The sequence below is a fragment of the Erpetoichthys calabaricus genome, chromosome 2 (assembly GCF_900747795.2).
Source record: "Erpetoichthys calabaricus chromosome 2, fErpCal1.3, whole genome shotgun sequence".
In the NCBI taxonomy this organism is placed as follows: Eukaryota; Metazoa; Chordata; class Cladistia; order Polypteriformes; family Polypteridae; genus Erpetoichthys; species Erpetoichthys calabaricus.
In genome coordinates, this window is record NC_041395.2 from 182,468,316 (window position 1) to 182,489,828 (window position 21,513).

Sequence of the window (21,513 nt, forward strand, 5' to 3'; positions counted from 1 at the left end):
GCTTTGTAATTTGAAAAATGTTCTAATATGTTGAAAAAAAAACCCCAGAAATCTTTAATATAAGGTAGGCTATTTACCAGATTAAGAAGAACTGAATTTAGCCGGTGCTATTGTATGTTTCTTTTAAAATCAGGAACACATTGGTATTTCACAAGTCTGTTACCATCTACTCATGGCAATTTATTGTATAGAGCCTTTTATGGGTTTAAATAAATAAAAGGTTGTTTCTGGAATCTGTATGTGATGGGTCAAAAATTGTTCCCCTATAACAATGCTCTGAAGAACCACTCTGTCGATTTATTCTGTGACCTTGAATTGGCTTAAGCAGGCTTTGGGAATGGATGGGTGGGTTTTCTTTGTTTTGAATTTAAGAACAGAATGGTTGAGTAGAATCACCTTATTACTGGTATTAAAGGTTTCAGGTCAATCAGAGTAAGAGGCTGTTTATTATTGTTCATTTTTTTTCTTCTTTGCTTATTCCTAAATATTGTATAAGAGTTTAGGCTGACCGGCCTAGAATGTGTGGTTGTTCCCTAGAATGAACTGGCACCTTGCTCAGAGCTGATTCCTACTTTGTGAGCAGTGCTTCTTGGATAAGTTCCAGATTACCATGACTCTGGAATGGAAAGTCCTAACCTAACATTCTCAAACCTGCATAGTTAATTAAATTCAGGGTTGCATGGGCTGAAACATTGATCATCAGGTACAAGACAGGAACCAGTCCTGGAGGGATTGCAAATCCATCATGGGCTTCCTCAGAGTTACAATCTAGGCAATAACATTAAATTTAAACTAATATGCAAATCTTTGGGAGGTGAAAGGGAAAACTGGGGTTAACCCAGACAAAATGAATGGGGAAAACATGCAAACACCAGAGGACAACAGAGCAAGGACTTAAACCCAAGATGCTCAATCTGTGAGACAGCAGTGCTAACTATCACACTCCCCTAAACTGAAAAGGAACACATTTAGAAAACAAATGGATGGATGGATGGATGGATGAATAAGGTTTTAGATGTACAGAGGTATCACCAAATGAGCTTGAAGGATTGCAGTGTCTCTTGTCATTTGTCAAATTCATTATACTCCTATTTAAAAAATGTTAAGTGATGAACACATTTTAAAATATTGATTATTGTTTCAAATTTTGATTGTAGCCATTTAACTTCCAAAGGAAACTGCACTAGTTTCAATAAATTGTCACACCATTCAAGACTGGTGCGATAGCCTCCTTGTGTTGGGATAAGCAGGTTCTACAAATGGTTGAAACTGTTATTTCGAAATGAAATCTTCAGAGCTGCTGATCTGACTAACTGCAGACACCTTTTGATCCTGTCCTTGGCACTTACAAACTACTCATGCAGTCTAAATGCAAGGAGAAATAATCTTGATGATTACGAATCTTGAAAAGGTTTACTCTGAAATACACTGCATCTTTCTCATAATGTTTCCTAAGCAAATAGTCTTCATTTACTGTTTATAGTACTTTTTCATAACTCCAGTCTAAGCTACTTTACAAATATATAACAATTTTTTAGATACATTTACAGTGTTAGCACCAACAGGCCAAGCAAATTGTTCATGTCTGGAAGTGAGCTTAAACCAGCAACCTTGTGCTCCATTGACCAGCTCCTTCACCTACAACATCTCCCTAATAGTGGATCAATGTTTATTTCACAAAGTGGGCTTTCATTCCACTACCACAAATATCCCTCCATCCATCCATCCATTCATCCATCCATCCATTATCTAACCCACTATATCCTAACTACAGGGTCATGGGGGTCTGCTGGAGCCAATCCCAGCCAACACAGGGCGCAGGGCAGGAAACAAACCCCGGGCAGGGCGCCAGCCTACCGCAGGGACCACAAATATTTTTTAATAAAATGATTAAAAAATATTTGTAGAAATAAGACTGGTAATGAAGTACAGGGGCGGCACGGTGGTGCAGTGGGTAGCGCTGCTGCCTCACAGTTAGGAGACCTGGGTTTGCTTCCTGGGTCCTCTCTGCATGGAGTTTGCATGTTCTCTCCGTGTCTGCATGGGTTTCCTCCGGGCACTCCGGTTTCCTCCCACAGTCCAAAGACATGCAGGTTAGGTGGATTGGCGATTCTAAATTGGCCCTAGTGTGTGCTTGGTGTGTGGGTGTGTTTGTGTGTGTCCTGCGGTGGGTTGGCACCCTGCCCAGGATTGGTTCCTGCCTTGTGCCCTGTGTTGGCTGGGATTGGCTCCAGCAGACCCCCGTGACCCTGTGTTCGGATTCAGCGGGTTGGAAAATGGATGGATGGATGAAGTACAGTGCGCAGTGCTGCTCCTTCTGGGTTCAGATCCCAATTTGGTGACTGTTTCTTCTGTATATAGCATGATTTTACTCCAACATCTCAAAGACTTTAGAGTTAGGTTGACTGGCAATTCAGACTGGGACTGCATGGGTGGGTGAATGTGTCTGGGTCCTGTACTTGTAGGAGAAGCTATAGCTCTTGTAGAATAATGGCACGAGAACAAAATAAAGATTTGGGGATTGGCACGTAAATTGTTTGGCAGAGTAGTGAATAAAGACTGAAACTGGTCTTGTAAGCTGTAAACAACCAAAAAGACAAATGATAAATGAAAAGACTGAGAATTTATATCAAGGGGGCAGGAAGTAGGGTGATGTCATCAAGGTGGGATGGTAGTGAGATCATCAAAGAAGTGAGGATATCTGGAAGGGAGGAAAAGTTAATTAATCTTCCATGGTTCTGTGGGAAGAAGGCATTAGTACCCTTTTACTAACCTCTTTTCCCGGTGTTTTCACACCCTGAATTGGACCCTTTGGCTGTCCCCCAATCGCACGTGTGTGACACTCTCTTGACTCTGCATTGGACAGAGCAGGTCCAGATGGACTATTTGTAAAATAAAAAGGCAATAGCCATGCCATCAGAGTCTAAAAAAGAACCTGTGGCATCATTATTTTGGTTAAGTGGTGCTAACCACACTGTGTGACACCATCAGAAAGGGTGACACTCAAATGACTGTCTATAAAACAGCCAAGTCTCTGAGGGCTGAAATCACCAAGGGGGAAAAAGCTCATGATGCAATGGTCAAGTCTCCACATGCCATTAATTGTGAGAATTACTATGCTGCTGGTGTCTGTACACTGCATTGTTTAAAGTATGATCAACTCTTTGTTCATCAAGGGATGTGTGGGGATCTTAATCTGGCTTTGGTTACCACACTAGGTGACACAAACCCTAATGACACTATCAAGCGGAAAAATTCTTTGTGGCTTCTTCCTAAAGATGTCAATGTCCTTTGCCAATGACCATAAAAAATTTGGTCCTTCTAGTGGACAGGGATCAGTATAGGCACTCTTACTGTTCTGCAGCTACACAGCCCCATAAGAAGCAACCTGCAATGCATTGTGTGTTCTGACACCTTTCTCTTATAAACAAGCATTACATTTTTCAGAAATTTGTCCTACAGTAGCTCTTCTATGGGATCAGACTAGACGGGCTAGCCTTCACTCCCCAAGTGCATAAATGAGCCTTGGACCATCATCATCATGTCACTGGTTCGCCAGTTGTCCTTCCTTGGACCACTTTTGGTTGGTACTACTGAATACCAGGAACATTCCAGAAGACCTACCATTTTGGAGATGCTCCAACCCAGTCGTCTAGCCATCACAATCTGGCTTGTGTCAAAGTCGCTAAGATCCTTACACTTGCCCATTTTTCTTGCTTCCAAAAAATCACCTTCAAGAACTGACATTTCACTTGCTGTCTGTTATATCCCACCCTTTGACAGGTGCTATTATAACAAGATAATCAATGTTATTCACTTCTGTCAGTGATTTTAATGTTGTGGCTGACTGGTGTATACACTGACTGAGCAAATTACAGTGGGGCAAAAAAGTATTTAGTCAGCCACCAATTGTGCAAGTTCTCCCACTTAAAAAGATGAGAGAGGCCTGTAATTTTCATCATAGGTATACCTCAACTATGAGAGACAAATCCAGAAAATCACATTGTCTGATTTTAAAGAATTTATTTGCAAATTATGGTGGAAAATAAGTATTTGGTCACCTACAAACAAGCAAGATTTCTGGCTCTCACAGACCTGTAACTTCTTCTGTAAGAGGCTCCTCTGTCCTCCACTCGTTACCTGTATTAATGGCACCTGTTTGAACTCGTTATCAATATAAAAGACACCTGTCCACAACTTCAAACAGTCACACTCCAAACTCCACTATGGCCAAGACCAAAGAGCTGTCAAAGGACACCAGAAACAAAATTATAGACCTGCACCAGGCTGGGAAGACTGAATCTGCAATAGGTAAGCAGCTTGGTGTGAAGAAATCAACTGTGGGAGCAATTATTAGAAATTGGAAGACATACAAGACCACTGATAATCTCCCTCGATCTGGGGCTCCACACAAGATCTCACCCCGTGGGGTCAAAATGATCACAAGAACGGTGAGCAAAAATCCCAGAACCACACGGGGGGACCTAGTGAATGACCTGCAGAGAGTTGGTGGGACCAAAGTAACAAAGGCTATCATCAGTAACGCACTACGCCGCCAGGGACTCAAATCCTGCAGTGCCAGACGTGTCCCCCTGCTTAAGCCAGTACATGTGCAGTCCCGTCTGAAGTTTGCTAGAGAGCATTTGGATGATCCAGAAGAGGATTGGGAGAATGTCATATGGTCAGATGAAACCAAAATAGAACTTTTTGGTAAAAACTCTACTCGTCGTGTTTGGAGGAGAAAGAATGCTGAGTTGCATCCAAAGAACACCATACCTACTGTAAAGCATGGGGGTGGAAACATCATGCTTTGGGGCTGTTTTTCTGCAAAGGGACCAGGAAGACTGATCCATGTAAAGGAAAGAATGAATGGGGCCATGTATCGTCAGATTTTGAGTGAAAACCAGCAAGGGCATTGAAGATGAAACGTGGCTGGGTCTTTCAGCATGACAATGATCCCAAACACACCGCCCAGGTAACGAAGGAGTGGCTTCGTAAGAAGCATTTCAAGGTCCTGGACTGGCCTAGCCAGTCTCCAGATCTCAACCCCATAAAAAAATCTTTGGAGGGAGTTGAAAGTCCGTGTTGCCCAGTGACAGCCCCAAAACATCACTGCTCTAGAGGAGATCTGCATGGAGGAATGGGCCAAAATACCAGCAACAGTGTGTGAAAACCTTGTGAAGACTTACAGAAAACGTTTGACCTCTGTCATTGCCAACAAAGGGTATATAACAAATAAATTGAGATGAACTTTTGTTATTGACCAAATACTTTTTTTCCACCATAATTTGCAAATAAATTCTTCAAAAATCAGACAATGTGATTTTCCGGATTTTTTTTGCTCATTTTGTCTCTCATAGTTGAGGTATACGTATGATGAAAATTACAGGCCTCTCTCATCTTTTTAAGTGGGAGAACTTGCACAATTGGTGGCTGACTAAATACTGTTTTGCCCCACTGTATTTGGTACACTATACCAAAAATGGGTAGGGATTTATTTTACTCTCAAAACAGCTTCAATGCTGTACGGCATGGACTCAACAAGATGTTGGAAACATTCCTTTGAGATTCTGATTCATGCTGACACTACTGTGTTACAAACTTTTTGCAGATTTGTCAGCTCCACATTCATGCTACGAATATCTCATTCTACCACATCCCAAAGATGTTCTTTTGAATTCAGATTTGGTGACTTGGAAGGCCGTTGAAGAACACTGAGCTCATTGTTATGTTCATGAAAAAGTTTGAGACAATATTTTTTTGTGACAATGTACATTATTATGCTGGAAGTAGCCATTAGAAGATGGGTAAATTATGGCCCTGAAGAAATGAACATGGTCAGTAACAGTACTCAAGTAGGCCGTGGCATTCAAGTGATGATTGATTACTGTTAAAAGTGTGCCAAGAAAACATTCCCCACACCATTACACCACCACTGTTGACATAAGCCAAGATGGGGGCATGGATTCATGCTGTGGACACCCAATTCTGATCTTACCTCCTGTGTGCCTTAGCAGAAATCGATATTCATCAGACCAGCATACATTTTTCCAGTCTTTAACTGTCTAGATTTGGTGAGCCTGTGCCCATTCCAGCCTCAATTTTTTGTTCTTGGCTGATAGGAGTGTAACCCAACCTGGTTTTCTACTGTTATGTGCTGTCCATTCTGATATCCTTTTCTACTCACCACAGTTGTACAGAGCAGTTATTTGGCTCACCAGAGTGTGTCTCTTAGCTCAAACCAGTCTAGCCATTCTCCTTTGACCTCTCTCATCAACAAGATGTTTTTGTCCACAGAAATGACACTCACTGCATGTTTTCTGTTTTCCTGTCTGTACTGAGTAAATTATGGAGACTATAGTGCATGAAAATACCAGGATATCAGCGCTTACAGAAGTACTCAAACCAGCCCATTTGGAACCAACAATCTTGTCATGTCCAAAATACCTGAGATCACATTTTTCCCACATTGTGGTGTTTGATGTAATATTAACTGAAGGTCCTGACTTGTAGCTGCATGATTTTGTGCACTGCGCTGATGCCACATGATTGGTTTATTCGAAATAGTAGCGTTGAAAATCATCATAATTTTCTTCAAGACAAAATAGTTGTACACAGATAGATAGATAGATAGATAGATAGATAGATAGATAGATAGATACTTTATTAATCCCCAAGGGGAAATTCACAATTTACCCATTCAGTATTTTTAATGCTGTAACAATACATTTCCAAAGTCAAAATAAACCATTTTCTGTAGACATTTAACTGAAGAAGAAAAACTCCTAAGTTAGGAGTTTAAACTCTGTACTATGGAAGCTCCAGGTTTACACAAAGGACAAATTAATTACAAATGACACAAAGGCGACCATAGTTAAACATAATTAGGTATTACTTGTGATTCCTTTATATCTCTGTGGATATAAAGAACACCCTTTGTAAGAGCCATAATCTTTGTTGGACAATCACTGCAAAAATGACAAGGGAAAATTCTGCTGATATAAGAAGCCAAGTCATTGAAATGCATAAGGGAGGAAATGACTACAAAAAATATCAAAGAGTTTGAATGTCCCATTAAGTACTGTTGAATTCATCTTCAGAAAGTGGAAGGTTCATCACAGCACCCAGGCTCTTACTAGAATAAGCCGTCCCTCAAAACTAAACATCAGAGTAAGGCGTCAACTGGTGAGTAAGGCTACTAAAAATCCAACTGTCACTCTCAGAAATCTGCAGTCCTCCTTGGCTGAAACTGGAGTGGAGGTGCATGGGACTACAATTTCAACAGCTCTCCATAAAACATGCCTCTATGGGAAGGTAGCAAAAAAGAAGCCATCCCTTAATAAACTTCAGATATAAGCACATATGGCATTAGCTACAAAACATGAAAAAGACCCAGTTAAAATGTAGGAGGAGGTTTTATGTTCAGATGAGACCAAAATAGAACTTTTTGAATTCAGAGAGGTATCCGTGGCATAAAACTAACATTGCCCATGCCTCATGAAACACCATACCCTCGCTGAAATATATCAGTGACAGCATCATGTTATAGGGATGCTTTTCATGTGCTATCAGAGTCGAAGGGGCAATATATGGACACAAACACCACACAATCACTGCAGGATAACTTGTTCCAGCTTGCTATGAAACTACAGCTCAGGAGAAGATGCATCTTTCAACATGACAATGACCCTAAGTGTAAAGACAAAACAACACTGGAATAGCTCAAAAACAGAAAGGTGAATGTTTTGGAATGGCAAAGTCATAGCCCTGATCTTAACCTTATTGAGAATCTGTGGCACTATTTGAAAACTGCTGACCAGAGGCACCATCCCACCAACATAGAGGAGCTCTACAAATTCTGCCAAGAAGAATGGGGAAGAATCACTCCTGAACAATGTGCAAAAGTTGGATATACTCACCCAAAACAATGAGGGCTGTTAGAGCAGCAAAAGGGTTCTCAACAAAGGCATAGGGCATAAATACTTATGGAAATGCTAACTTTTGAGTTTTTCTTCTTCTGTTACAGAAAATGATTTATTTTGACTTTGGAAATGTATTGGTACAGCACAAGAGTTCACATAAAAATACTGAAGGGATAAATATGCAGTATGTAGAAATATTTTGTCATGCAGAAAACTATGATGACTTTCAGGGGGATTGAATGCTTTTGCACACCACTGAAACTTCATGAATAAGCAGAGGTACAGGTGTTCCTCATAATTTGCTCAGTGAGTGTATGTATACTATATAGATATTTTATATATAAACTTCATTAGCATATTTAATTGTATGTGTTTTTATCTTATGATTTTGCACAGCACAACAGTAGTAGTAATAGTACCATTGTGTATTGAGTACAGTGAAATTGTTGCTTGCTTTGTGGTAATGATGGCACAGCAGTCAGTGCTGCTGCCTCATAGATCTGGCATCCTGGGTTTGAATCCTATGCCCAATTGCTATCTTTGTGGGGTTTACAATGGTTTTCCAGCGGAACCTGAAAGATGCATGCATTAGATTAACTGCCAGTTCCAAACTGGCTGTGTAAATGAGAGGACCCTGTCATGGACCGGCACCTGTTTACTAGTAGAGCTGGGTCTCATCCACTGCGACTGTGATTTGGGTTATATAAGTTTGATAAAGTTATTATTTTCTTTAGGTCATCAATTCTGATTTTAAGCTGCATTCAGTATATGAATTAGTGCAGCATCATTAAAATAATTTTTAATAAACTGACAAAAACCCCACAAAGACAAAGTGTAAACATGGAAACTTCACCTACCCATGATCACGTTCACAAATTGTTAGCCATTTGTTCACCTCTTGTTAGTGGGAGTGAAGTTCAAAGTGTCAGGCAGTTGTCTTCTTGGGGGGATTTCATCTCTGAACTCACACAGCATTATGAAGGGTTATACTGACTGTCTTTGTGCCAAAGTGAAGTAAGGAATCCCTTTAGGGTGTAAGTGGGGTTCAAACTCTTTCAGTCAGCGTTTAGGTGAGATGCATTATAGAAAGAGAGTCTAGAGTTAAGGTACCGTGGCATATGGATGCTTTTTATTTTCTGGTGGAAAGGACGGTACAGTGTAAGAGATAAAAAATTAAAAAAAGAAAACCCATGGGAATCATGTATAGTAAGTAGCTTCATTTAAGAATAATAAAGAAGACATTGCCATTGATGACACAAGTCATTTAGCTGTCGCCACATGCTGCTATGTTCACTCACTTGGTGAGCAACCCCATGCTGCAGTTATTTATTGCCTTGGAAATGAAGATTAGCCTTCTTCAGAATGTAATTATTGAGCTGTGAACTTACATTTCTCTTTCATGGCAGGGTACACCCATTAAGCCTGAATTCTAAATGAAGGTGGCTTCAATTGCAGCAGCTGTTTTCCTTTCCATATCACCGACAGGGCAACATTTTATTGGAAACCTCATTAAACTGAAGCAGACTGCTGACAACAGATAAAGTTATGGCTCACACAAATATTGCCATTTTTATTTGATGATGACACGATCCACTTCTGTTCTCGGCTGAGCCCCATGAATTTATCAGAATGAATAACATCCAGCCAAAAGCAAGGCCTTTGTGAAAAGAATGAGAAATCTGGACTCCTGAACCAAGCAGTATAGAGCAGTGCTCTGTAAATAAATTCTGCCTTACAATTCAATATTTTCATTCAAGGTTCACACTTATTGTAAATTCTAAATATGGCACGGGCTAGGAATTTCTTTTTTCTTATTGATCAGGTTTTTTCACTATGATTTGTCCAAAGATATGCAAGCTAGCTTAATTGGGTATGAATGTGTGTGTTAGTAGGCCCTCTGGTGGATGGCTGTTCCCCAAAGCCTGTGTGCTTGACACACAGCTACAGTGCTTGATTCTTTATCCAGTGACTATGTGTAAGGCCTGTTCATGAGGGTTTTCTCTGAATTTATCCATCACCCTGTAGAATTACACGTTAGAAGCATTGGCACCACTAACTTAGCTCAGAGTGCAGATCCTGTGATAAATGTGGCCAGGACTTCTGTTTTGGTATTGTAAGGCTGAAATTCATTTTTAAGCCAAGATGTGAATCAAGATTTGTAGTATATATTCCAGTTAAATTTAGATTTTATATTCTTATTCTTACAGTTACTCTAGTTTATTGTTTCATTTGCATCAAATCTGAAAGGAATAGTTGTCACTCCACTGTACTATGGGGCGTGGATGGAAAACACTTGGTGAGCAAATGGCTAACCTGGTCAGACTCAAAAAAAACAGTGGTGATGCTGATAATGATAATGTTTCAGTTGCTGCATCATTGCAGTGCTATTTTATTGTTGATTCTGAAGGCCACAGCTATATTGTTTATTACTAGTCACAGGTTTTGGCAGCATGGTTGCTTTTGACATTGTTTTTGTGACTGGATTTACATGTATTACCAATGCCCAAATTCTGAATATCAATGTAAAATCTATTAGTACATGTGGCTTAGTTGATTAGAAAAAGGGTACTTGTGTACTAGGGCGGCACGGTGACACAGTGATAGTGCTGCTGCCTCGCAGTAAGGAGACCAGGGTTCACTTCCCAGGTCCTCCCTGCGTGAAGTTTGCATGTTCTTCCCGTGTCTGCGTGGGTTTCCTCCAGGTACTCCGGTTTCCTCCCACAGTCCAAACACATGCAGGTTAGGTGGATTGACGATTCTAAATTGTCCCTAGTGTGTGCTTGGTGTGTGGGTGTGTGTGTGTGCCCTGCGGTGGGCTGGCGTCCTGCCCAGGGTTTGTTCTTGCCTTGTGTCCTGTGTTGGCTGGGATTGGCTCCAGCAGACCCCCATGACCCTGTAGTTAGGATATAGCGGGTTGGATAACGGATGAATGCTACTTGTGTACTAAACGGACGGCATGACAAAGGAAAACAGAAGTGTTTTGACGAATTAATAACATATTTATTGGGATAAAAAAAAATATAGAAATTTACAGAAATTGGAATATTATAGAAATACATACGTACAATTTATACAAACTTATTATTACTCTTTTCCCGCTCATGTTGAGTTCCTCATGACAGAATATTTGGGGTTGGAAGGTTTCCCCCTACCCATTCTAGTGTTGGGCTCTGTGGAGGAGGTTTCACTGCTGTCCATTTAGTACACAACAGTGGCGGCTGCTAGCTTTTGAAACAGGGGAAGCTCATATTAGGCCTTCATCATAAAATTCATTATGTTATTTGTACGTAAATTCTGCCCTCCGTTCCTTTTGCAGAAAATGGCCTGTGACCCTGTCGTACCAATTGGCCGTCTTTTCCAGGGACTTAACCAGTTTCCTCTCAATGGCCAGGAGAGCAAGGTTGCTCAAACGATCTTGGCCCATCGTGTTGCGGGTGTATGACTTGACCCGTTTTAAACAGGAGAAGCTCCTCTCTACACCTGCTGATGTAGCGCCAATTGTTGCCACTAACGTCAACAGCTTGTATAGCTGAGGCATTGTACTATCCAACTCCATGTCTTTAAAAAACACCAAGAAATCACACAGCTTACCCCTGCTCTCCTGTAAGTCATGATCTGAATATAGTACTTGAAGTTCAGATCTCAGTCTCCCTGAGTCAAAGAAATGGCCATAACTTTTCAGCACACTTTCAAATGCCTCCTCTGGAAACACTTGTCTCATTTTTATCAAATTTCCCTGGATTTACTAATTCTAAGAAGCTCATGCTTTCCAAATTTGAAAAACGCTGAGAAATCTGCTCCATGAGATTGTCTAGGATGGCCATGTACAAATTTCTGTAGCAGTCCTGGGGATCCTGTAATTGTGACAGACGGCGCTTTCTAATAGGTTCATCTCGAGGGTCTGATGTGAGATTTGCTGCTTTTGCATAAACTGCTTGATAAGCCTCCTCTGACCTCTTCTCCTTGACAAAAGCAAGGAAAGACCCAATTCTTTTTTTGCAGTAAAGAACATCCATAGCCCTTTGCTGGACAATATCAAAGACAACATCTGTCTCAGAGAATATTTGTTCATATATGTACAACATGAACACAAACTCAAAATCCTCCAGTTTCATTATGAAGCCTTTGGCAGCATCTAATGTGTCATCATCCATGCTCTCATCCTGGGTAATGTTGTCAAAAGTCTGCAGGAGGCCATCATAATTGTTTGCCACAGTGCTCACTATTCGTGATGTGAAATTCCATCGAGTAGGAGCGTTTCTGGGCAATCTTGAAGACCCTGCAGACTCAAGAAAAGACATCCTTTTTGTGGACTTTGAAAAAAATGTGGTGAACCCAGAGAGAGATGCAAAAAATATTCTTGACTCAGGCGAGCATTTAACACCCTGGGACAACACCAGGTTCAGTCTGTGTGCATAGCAATGCACAAACACTGCACTAGGGGCTATTACTTTAACTTTGGCCTGTAGGCCATTGAGAGATGAAGCAAAGACAGCAGCCCCATCGTAGGTTTGTGCCACAAGTTTTTCTCTAAAACTGTAGCCCTGCATGTTCTCGTTTAAAACTTCAAACACAGACTGAGCATCTCGACCCCCTGACACATCCAAAAATCCAATGAAGCACTCTTGAATTTTACCTGCATTATCCACATACAGTGGTGTGAAAAACTATTTGCCCCCTTCCTGATTTCTTATTCTTTTGCACGTTTGTCACACAAAATGTTTCTGATCATCAAACACATTTAACCATTAGTCAAATATAACACAAGTAAACACAAAATGCAGTTTGTAAATGATGGTTTTTATTATTTAGGGAGAAAAAAAAATCCAAACCTACATGGCCCTGTGTGAAAAAAGTAATTGCCCCCTGAACCTAATAACTGGTTGGGCCACCCTTAGCAGCAATAACTGCAATCAAGCGTTTGCGATAACTTGCAATGAGTCTTTTACAGCGCTCTGGAGGAATTTTGGCCCACTCATCTTTGCAAAATTGTTGTAATTCAGCTTTATTTGAGGGTTTTCTAGCATGAACCGCCTTTTTAAGGTCATGCCATAGCATCTCAATTGGATTCAGGTCAGGACTTTGACTAGGCCACTCCAAAGTCTTCATTTTGTTTTTCTTCAGCCATTCAGAGGTGGATTTGCTGGTGTGTTTTGGGTCATTGTCCTGTTGCAGCACCCAAGATCGCTTCAGCTTGAGTTGACGAACATATGGCCGGACATTCTCCTTCAGGATTTTTTGGTAGACAGTAGAATTCATGGTTCCATCTATCACAGCAAGCCTTCCAGGTCCTGAAGCAGCAAAACAACCCCAGACCATCACACTACCACCACCATATTTTACTGTTGGTATGATGTTCTTTTTCTGAAATGCTGTGTTCCTTTTATGCCAGATGTAACGGGACATTGGCCTTCCAAAAAGTTCAACTTTTGACTCATCAGTCCACAAGGTATTTTCCCAAAAGTCTTGGCAATCATTGAGATGTTTCTTAGCAAAATTGAGACGAGCCCTAATGTTCTTTTTGCTTAACAGTGGTTTGTGTCTTGGAAATCTGCCATGCAGGCCGTTTTTGCCCAGTCTCTTTCTTATGGTGGAGTCGTGAACACTGACCTTAATTGAGGCAAGTGAGGCCTGCAGTTCTTTAGACGTTGTCCTGGGGTCTTTTGTGACCTCTCGGATGAGTCGTCTCTGCGCTCTTGGGGTAATTTTGGTCGGCCGGCCACTCCTGGGAAGGTTCACCACTGTTCCATGTTTTTGCCATTTGTGGATAATGGCTCTCAGTGTGGTTCGCTGGAGTCCCAAAGCTTTAGAAATGGCTTTATAACCTTTACCAGACTGATAGATCTCAATTACTTCTGTTCTCATTTGTTCCTGAATTTCTTTGGATCTTGGCATGATGTCTAGCTTTTGAGGTGCTTTTGGTCTACTTCTCTGTGTCAGGCAGCTCCTATTTAAGTGATTTCTTGATTGAAACAGGTGTGGCAGTAATCAGGCCTGGGGGTGGCTACGGAAATTGAACTCAGGTGTGATACACCACAGTTAGGTTATTTTTTAACAAGGGGGCAATTACTTTTTCACACAGGGCCATGTAGGTTTGGATTTTTTTTCTCCCTAAATAATAAACACCATCATTTAAAAACTGCATTTTGTGTTTACTTGTGTTATATTTGACTAATGGTTAAATGTGTTTGATGATCAGAAACATTTTGTGTGACAAACATGCAAAAGAATAAGAAATCAGGAAGGGGGCAAATAGTTTTTCACACCACTGTATATAACAATGACAGACAGTTGGGCATGGCAAGATATGTCAGTTGCTTTATCCACCTGCCATGCAAAAAAAGGAGCAGTCTGAATTTCACCTTTTAAATGATCAGAAACAGTGGCTGCGAGAGCAGAGATCAAGTCATTTTGGATTGAGTGGGACATACCAGGGGCGGCACGGTGGCGCAGTGGGTAGCCTCGCAGTTGGGAGACCTGGGGACCTGGGTTCGCCTCCCGGGTTCTCCCTGTGTGGAATTTGCATGTTCTCCCCGTGTCTGCGTGGGTTTTCTCCGGGCGCTCCGGTTTCCTCCCACAGTCCAAAGACATGCAGGTTAGGTGGATTGGCGATTCTAAATTGGCCCTAGTGTGTGCTTGGTGTGTGGGTGTGTTTGTGTGTGTCCTGCGGTGGGTTGGCCCTGCCCAGGATTGGTTCCCTGCCTTGTGCCCTGTGTTGGCTGGGATTGGACTGTGTTCGGATTCAGCGGGTTGGATAATGGATGGATGGATGGGACATACCAGAAAACACAGCTGATGACTGAAATTGTGTGGCCAAGACAGAGTCATATTTAGTTAATGTTTCTGTAAATTCCCTGTAATTCCCCTTATTTGCTGATTCACTACTCTCATCATGTCCCCTGAATGCCAGCTCCTAATGGCCAAGCAAGGAAGTCACATCAATCAGACGGTTTAGGAAGGCCCTGTTTTTTTTTACTGTTTCATTATGTTTTGCCACCTGAATGCGAAGACCTTCATTGATTACATGTTCAACCCTGACCCTGCCCAGACAACTTAACCTTGCACATGAACTCACATGTTCTTTGCACTTTTCATGCCTTTTGTATGCCCTGTCAAAGTTACCCAGATCCCCAAAACCCACGTTTGACCAAACACAGCCCATTCCCTGAGAAGGTTTCGTCAAGAGGCATGGCCAACAGTACATTTTCTTTGTCACAGCACTTCCTGTCAGCCAATTCACCTTGTCATACCAGGAGAGCTGAAAAGACCTGTTATTTTTTTCCTGATTTTTGCACCAGATCAATCTTGGGCGTTGGTCTGCCCTGCCGTTTAATTCTGAGTCTCTCCTTGTAAGGAAGACTACTAAATGGTTTTGCCAAAAGCAGGTCAACAATATTAGCACCGTCTGCGTCTGCCATTATGCACAGCTTGCTAGCTGGCTAGTTTCCCCTTCCACGAGCTACTTTAATTATATGAACGAACTAACTTTACAATGCTTAAACAAGGAGCAAAGTCAAGAACGCTATAATATGTTTTTTTTTATAATTTAAAGAATGATTTGTACAAACAAAAATGGTTTATATCACCAGCAAACAATACAGAGTGCAGCAGTTTGTCGTACGCCTTCACCTGCAAATCCGCATGGGACTGAACTCGAATTTCTGTAGTGCTGATGTATACTTAAGACATGCTGTCAATCAAAAAAGGGGTTCCGCCCTTTAAACAGCTCCTCCAATCATCATGCAGCAGCCCAGCGTCCTGGCCTGCCCACTGCTCCATTCACTCCCAGAGAAGCTGAGCTTCCCTGGAAGTAACGATTTTGGTGCATTTATCCAATTACCGTCCAGCTTTTCTGCAGTGAAAAAAGCTCCTCTGTGCTTGCCCATAGAGCTCCAGTGAAGCTGGGCTTCAGGAGGGTTTAACGCGCTGTGCTGCATGGAAATATATGACAAGAAAATCGCGTCAAACAATCTACAATAAATACCTGATTCTGAACGAGCTAGTCATGAAGTTGAACGTGTTCTAGCGCACTTTTATTAAAACCAATATAAATACGACAGTGTATATATGAGCATTTATTTTCTGACATCGTAGAGGAAGCGGAGCTTCCCTTGTAGTCTTAGAGCAGTCGCCACTGGTACACAAGTACCGAAAAAGAACCTTCATTTGTTGTGGAGAAAAGTTCTCTCTCTTGAAAGAAGGCAGGAGGTTTCAGAGCTGAGATGACAGTGCAGAAAAAATCTTTATTACACAGCAATGTAACAAAGAAACTTGACCATTGTGCAAGTGCTTAAACTAGGAAGTGCATTGGTTTATATTACATTTCTTATCATCAATGCAAATTTCTCTTCTTGTAATACTAATCATTGCCTAATGTAGCTCTTCCCACCATTACTTAATGTCCATCACTTGACCGAAACTGGCCATCGTTACTTCATACCTTGTGCAGGTATACCCATCATTTCACCAAAGCTTGTTCATATATGGAATGCCGGGCCACTCAAATGAAAGTTAATTGACATACAAGCAACTCTCAAGGTTAAAGTTTTAAGCAACTGCATTTCTAAAACAATAGTCTGCTTGTTTTTTTTTTTTTTTTTAGAACACACCGTCCTTGACTTTTCATTACATCATATTGGCGTTTAAGCAAGCAAGTTAAAAGCAGGGCCATGTAAAAAGCAAGTGCACTAATTTTTTCATTATGCTTAATAACAAAAGCTACATTTTTACTTATTACTGTATAAAAATCATTTTTTGTTAATTAAACATATCATATAGGTAGCCAGGAATGTTTGCTTGGTTATTTTGACCTTATCTTTTGTTTTACATTCAAACATGTCAACTGATTAATATTGTCTTTTTCATATTCAATTTTACATCCCACTTTGACTATTCTTACGTCTAAACCCTTTGAATAAACCGCATTTCCCAGTCCACAGTTTGTTCTTGTTCTTTAGATGCATTTTCCACTCAAAATACACTGCCTGGCCAAAAAAAAAAGTCACCACCAATAAAAAAGGTCACACTCTAATATTTCGTTGGCCCGCCTTTAGCTTTGATTACGGCACGTATTCACTGTGGCATTGTTTGTTCCATCCAGTGTTGCATTAATTTTTCACCAAGATCTTGCATTGATGATGGTAGAGTCTGACCGCTGCGCAAAGCCTTCTCCAGCACATCCCAAAGATTCTCAGCTCTGGAACAGGGTAAATCTGGACTCATCAGACCACATGACCTTCTTCCATTGTTCCAGAGTCCAATCTTTATGCTCCCTATCAAACTGAAGCCTTTTTTTCCGGTTTGCCTCACTGATTAGTGGTTTTCTTGTGGCTACACAGCTGTTCAGTCCCAATCCCTTGAGTCCCCTTCACATTGTGCGTGTGGAAATGCTCTTACTTTCACTATTAAACATAGACCTGAGTTCTACTGTTGTTTTTCTTCGATTTGATTTCACCAAATGTTTAAGTGATCACTGATCACAATCATTCAGGATTTTTTTCCGGCCACATTTCTTCCTCGAAGACGATGGGTCCCCACTATCCTTCCAGTTTTTAATAATGCGTTGGACAGTTCTTAACCCAATTTTAGTAGTTTCTGCAATCTCCTTAGATGTTTTCTCTGGTTGATGCATGCCAATGATTTGACCCTTCTCAAACAGACTAACATCTTTTCCACGACCACGAGATGTGTCTTTCGACATGGTTGTTTAAGAAATGAGAAGCAACTCATTGCACCAGTTGGGGTTAAATAACTGGTTGGCAGCTGAAAGATAATTGCCCATGCAGTAATTATCCAATAGGAGGCTCGTACCTATTTGCTTAGTTAAATCCAGGTGGTGACTTTTTTTTTGGCCAGGCAGTGTATAACAATAGTGGTGTGACAGTCTTTTGAGATACTGAGGTGAGAAAGATGTAGGCCCTGTCCACACTAGTATATTTTTATTTAAAAATGCAGACATTTGTCTTTGTTTTCACCTTCTACCCACACTACACTTTCATTTTCAACCCATAAAACCAAATACTTCTGAAAATGATCTCCAGGTGTTTCAGTGTGGATGGGAAAAAAACACGGACTTTCTCATATTCTGGTTATATCTTATTTATTATATGGCTATTCTCTGATTGGATCCTCTGATTGCTCATTGCAATATCTCATCCCCTGATTGGCTGCCCTTCACAGTAGAAAAACATATTCCAACATAGCAGGCTATGAAGGCTACAGAGCCTCAAACCCCTAACACAAACACACAAACACAGTTCCTAGTTCAAATAAAGGGGTCTTTATTATACACAAGTCATATTGTTCTCTCTCCCTCTCTCCACCGCACTACTCCTCCTCCAAGTGGAGTGTTGCCAGCCTCTGCTCCCGGCTTACTATAGATAGGTCAATAGATATTTAGAGTTTTGAGAGCAAACTGTTTAAAATTTGAGTTTGACACCATGTTTTTCATTCAGGGCTTATAATCAGTTGCACCTCCTGGGTTCCTTTCTGAAATGTACTGAATATTGTATTCAGGCATGTTGTGTTGTCACGGTACAGTAGCACAAGCATTAAGGCAGCTCAGAGATTTTCTTCCCTTTACCTTATTACTGACTGTCTACAATATCTAAGAAGCTTTTTTGGTTTTCTCTTTATTCCACTGCACTGCCCACTATTGTGCAATAGGATATACAATATATTTTTAATAAAAGTAAGCTGCACCTCAAAAGAAAACTTCGGCTGAATTTTGCTTCCCATTCTTGACTGGGAATAAATAAATAAAGTATCTTCTTGTTTCATAAAAGAAAAAAAGCACATGAAAGAAAATAATTTAACGCACAATAAACATGGGAGTTCCACAATGTGTCCAAACTGTTGTCCCGAAGCACAACGGTGTCAGCAGGAAGCCTGAGACATGTCAGAGGTCTCAAAGTCACCCTTCCTCCTCACAGCAGTCGTCAAATATTATTTGTTCAAATATGGACAGATGAGGGCTAGCAGGTTTCATTCATTGAATGTGAAATATTTATATTGGCCTGGGACTTTTGTTATAGGAGAGAAGAAAGATTTTTGAGCTTCTAAGTTGAATTTGTTTAACAAACTGTTGGAGTTCAGTGCACAGTAGCAATCACTTGTGACTTCAGTTCTTTTAGGACATACAGAAAGGAAGTAATTCAATTCAAATATTGAAATACTGCCATTTCTCTTGGAAAAAAAGCATTGTAAAGTTAAGTTTTCTTTAGAAATTAAGCATCATAATGCTAATTAAAATCATGCTGATAAAATATATCAGAATTTATAGGTATGTACTTTATGATGTCGGCACACTTAAAAAAGTTTAAACTTTTCTGAGCAAGTTGTGAGACTTTTTACCTTTAATAAGTTCTTGTAAACCTGAATATATGGATGGGAAAAGGATTGTTTTAAGGATAACAATTAAAAAAGAAAATGTTCAATGCCTTGATTATAAAAGTGTTCACCCTTTGTAAGGGAGGGGGTGCTGTAATTGAGCTCATATTTAAGTAATCACATTCCAGATCATATAAAAGGTAATTTGCCCTTCACAACACCAATTTTAGAAATTCTGAGTAATCTTCAATAAAGTCCAGTGTTCTTGAATAACCTCTTGAAGATCGTTTAGTTCCACAAATGCAGAGAAAAGTATGGTTCTCAAAGAGTTAACAGAAGCACGATGGGATCATATTATTAAAAGGTACAGACAGGTAAGGGAGGTCCAAAATAATATTTTGTAATGTGCACTTTGTAACAATAGGATTGTTAAGCCTTAAGATAATGTGTTCCCACACGGAGGGTTTTGAATATAGCACTGGAAGAAGCATAGAATAGCGACGCCTGTGTGACTGTTCTGGCTGTAACTACTGTGAAATAAACAGACATAAACTGGAACCAAGAGTCTGTGCCTTTTAATAATCTCGAGAGAGAAACATGGTGGCAGCGTAGGTGACGGAACTGTGCCAAAAGTCACGCCAGTTTGCTGCAAAAAGTTCGGGACACGGAGACGCAAACAGGAAATGGAGGGACTGAGACTGCCGTTGACATTATGCCTCGAGGCTAAAGACCTGGCGAAGTCATGGAGAACATGGAAGGAGGAGTTCAGATTATATACGGAACTTGCAATGCCGGCGGCAGAGGAAGACACCAAGGTCAAACTATTCCGTTATCTTATTGGAGAGAGCGTCAGAGAATTGTGTCAGGCGCTGACCAGTGATGTAAGTTCCAATGAGTTAACCGTGAGCTTGATGCTACTGAAATTTGATGAACATTGCAACCCTAAAATAAACGAAACTGTAGAGAGGTACAGATTTTTTTCATGAAATCAGGCAGGGGGAGAAAATATAGACAACTACGTCACAGACCTCAGAGTGTTAGCAGGCACATGCAATTTTGGGGAGATTAAAAGTTCCCTCATACGTGACCGAATTGTGTGCGGAACCAGTGATACACAAGTCTGCGACAAAGATTACTCAGAGAAGACAAATTGACTGTAGAGAGGTGCATATAAATATGCAGAGCCACAGAACTGTCGAAGGAGGACAGCAGAACAATTGAGGGCAATACAGAAGTAATACACACAGTGAAACAGGCATTAAAAGAAAGAGGACAGTGAATCACTTGTAAGTTTTGTGGGAAAACACATGAGAGGAGCAAAAAGAACAGCCTAGCCTTTGGAAAAATCTGTAAAAAGAGCGGAAAAGCCAATCACTTTGCAAAAGTGTGCAAAACAGGGATTAACACTGGAAAAAGACTACCAAAAACATAAACCAGATAGAAGAGGAAACACAGAGCGACAAACAGCTTTATGCAGGCATGCTACTAGGCGAGAACCTGTTAAAATTTCAGATAGACTGTGGTGCAACCTGCAACATCATCCCAATATGATTGAAGACTCAGACAAGATTTTACTAATGTATAATAAAACAAAATTGAAGCCAGTGGGGAAATGCAGAATCAAAATTAGAAATCCAAGGAACCAGAAACTATATAGATTAGAGTTTGAAGTAGTAGATGAAACAGTTAAAACACCACTATTGGGCAGAAAGGCAAGTGAAGCCATGAAACTCATCAGGGTTGAATATGGTAACATTTATGCTGTAGACAGTATAGTGATGAGTGAGAGACCAGAAGAGAACAAATGGTCACTGGACAAAATTAAGAAAGAATATCAAGATGTGTTTACAGGAGTCGGTGAGCTGGAAGGAAACTACAAATTGGAGGTTGATGAAACAGTGAAGCCGGTGAAACTACCAACGAGACGAGTACCAGTCGCCATGATGGCACCCCTCAAGGAGGAATTGCAGAACCTGGAAAAAAGTAAGATCATTGCACCAGTGGAACACAGCACAGACTGGATAAGCAGCATGGTCATAGTGAAAAAACCAAATGGTAAATTAAGAATGTATATTGATTCAAAGCCATTGAATAAAGCCCTGAAACGAAGTCACTTCCCACTTCCCACAATTGTAGACATCCTCTCAGATTTATCAAAAGCTAAAGTGTTTACTGTCTGTGATGTCAAGCACGGGTTTTGGCACGTAAAACTGGACAAAAACTCAAGCTACCTCACCACATTTTTGACTCCTTTTGGGAGATA

General features: G+C 40.7%; 1 protein-coding gene across 1 annotated transcript in view; it reads left to right on the plus strand.

The window, feature by feature from the left end:
* Nucleotides 1-21,513, plus strand: part of chrnb2 (cholinergic receptor, nicotinic, beta 2) — a 76,347-nt gene that overhangs the window by 36,937 nt on the left and 17,897 nt on the right. The gene's annotated exons all lie outside the window — the stretch shown is intronic.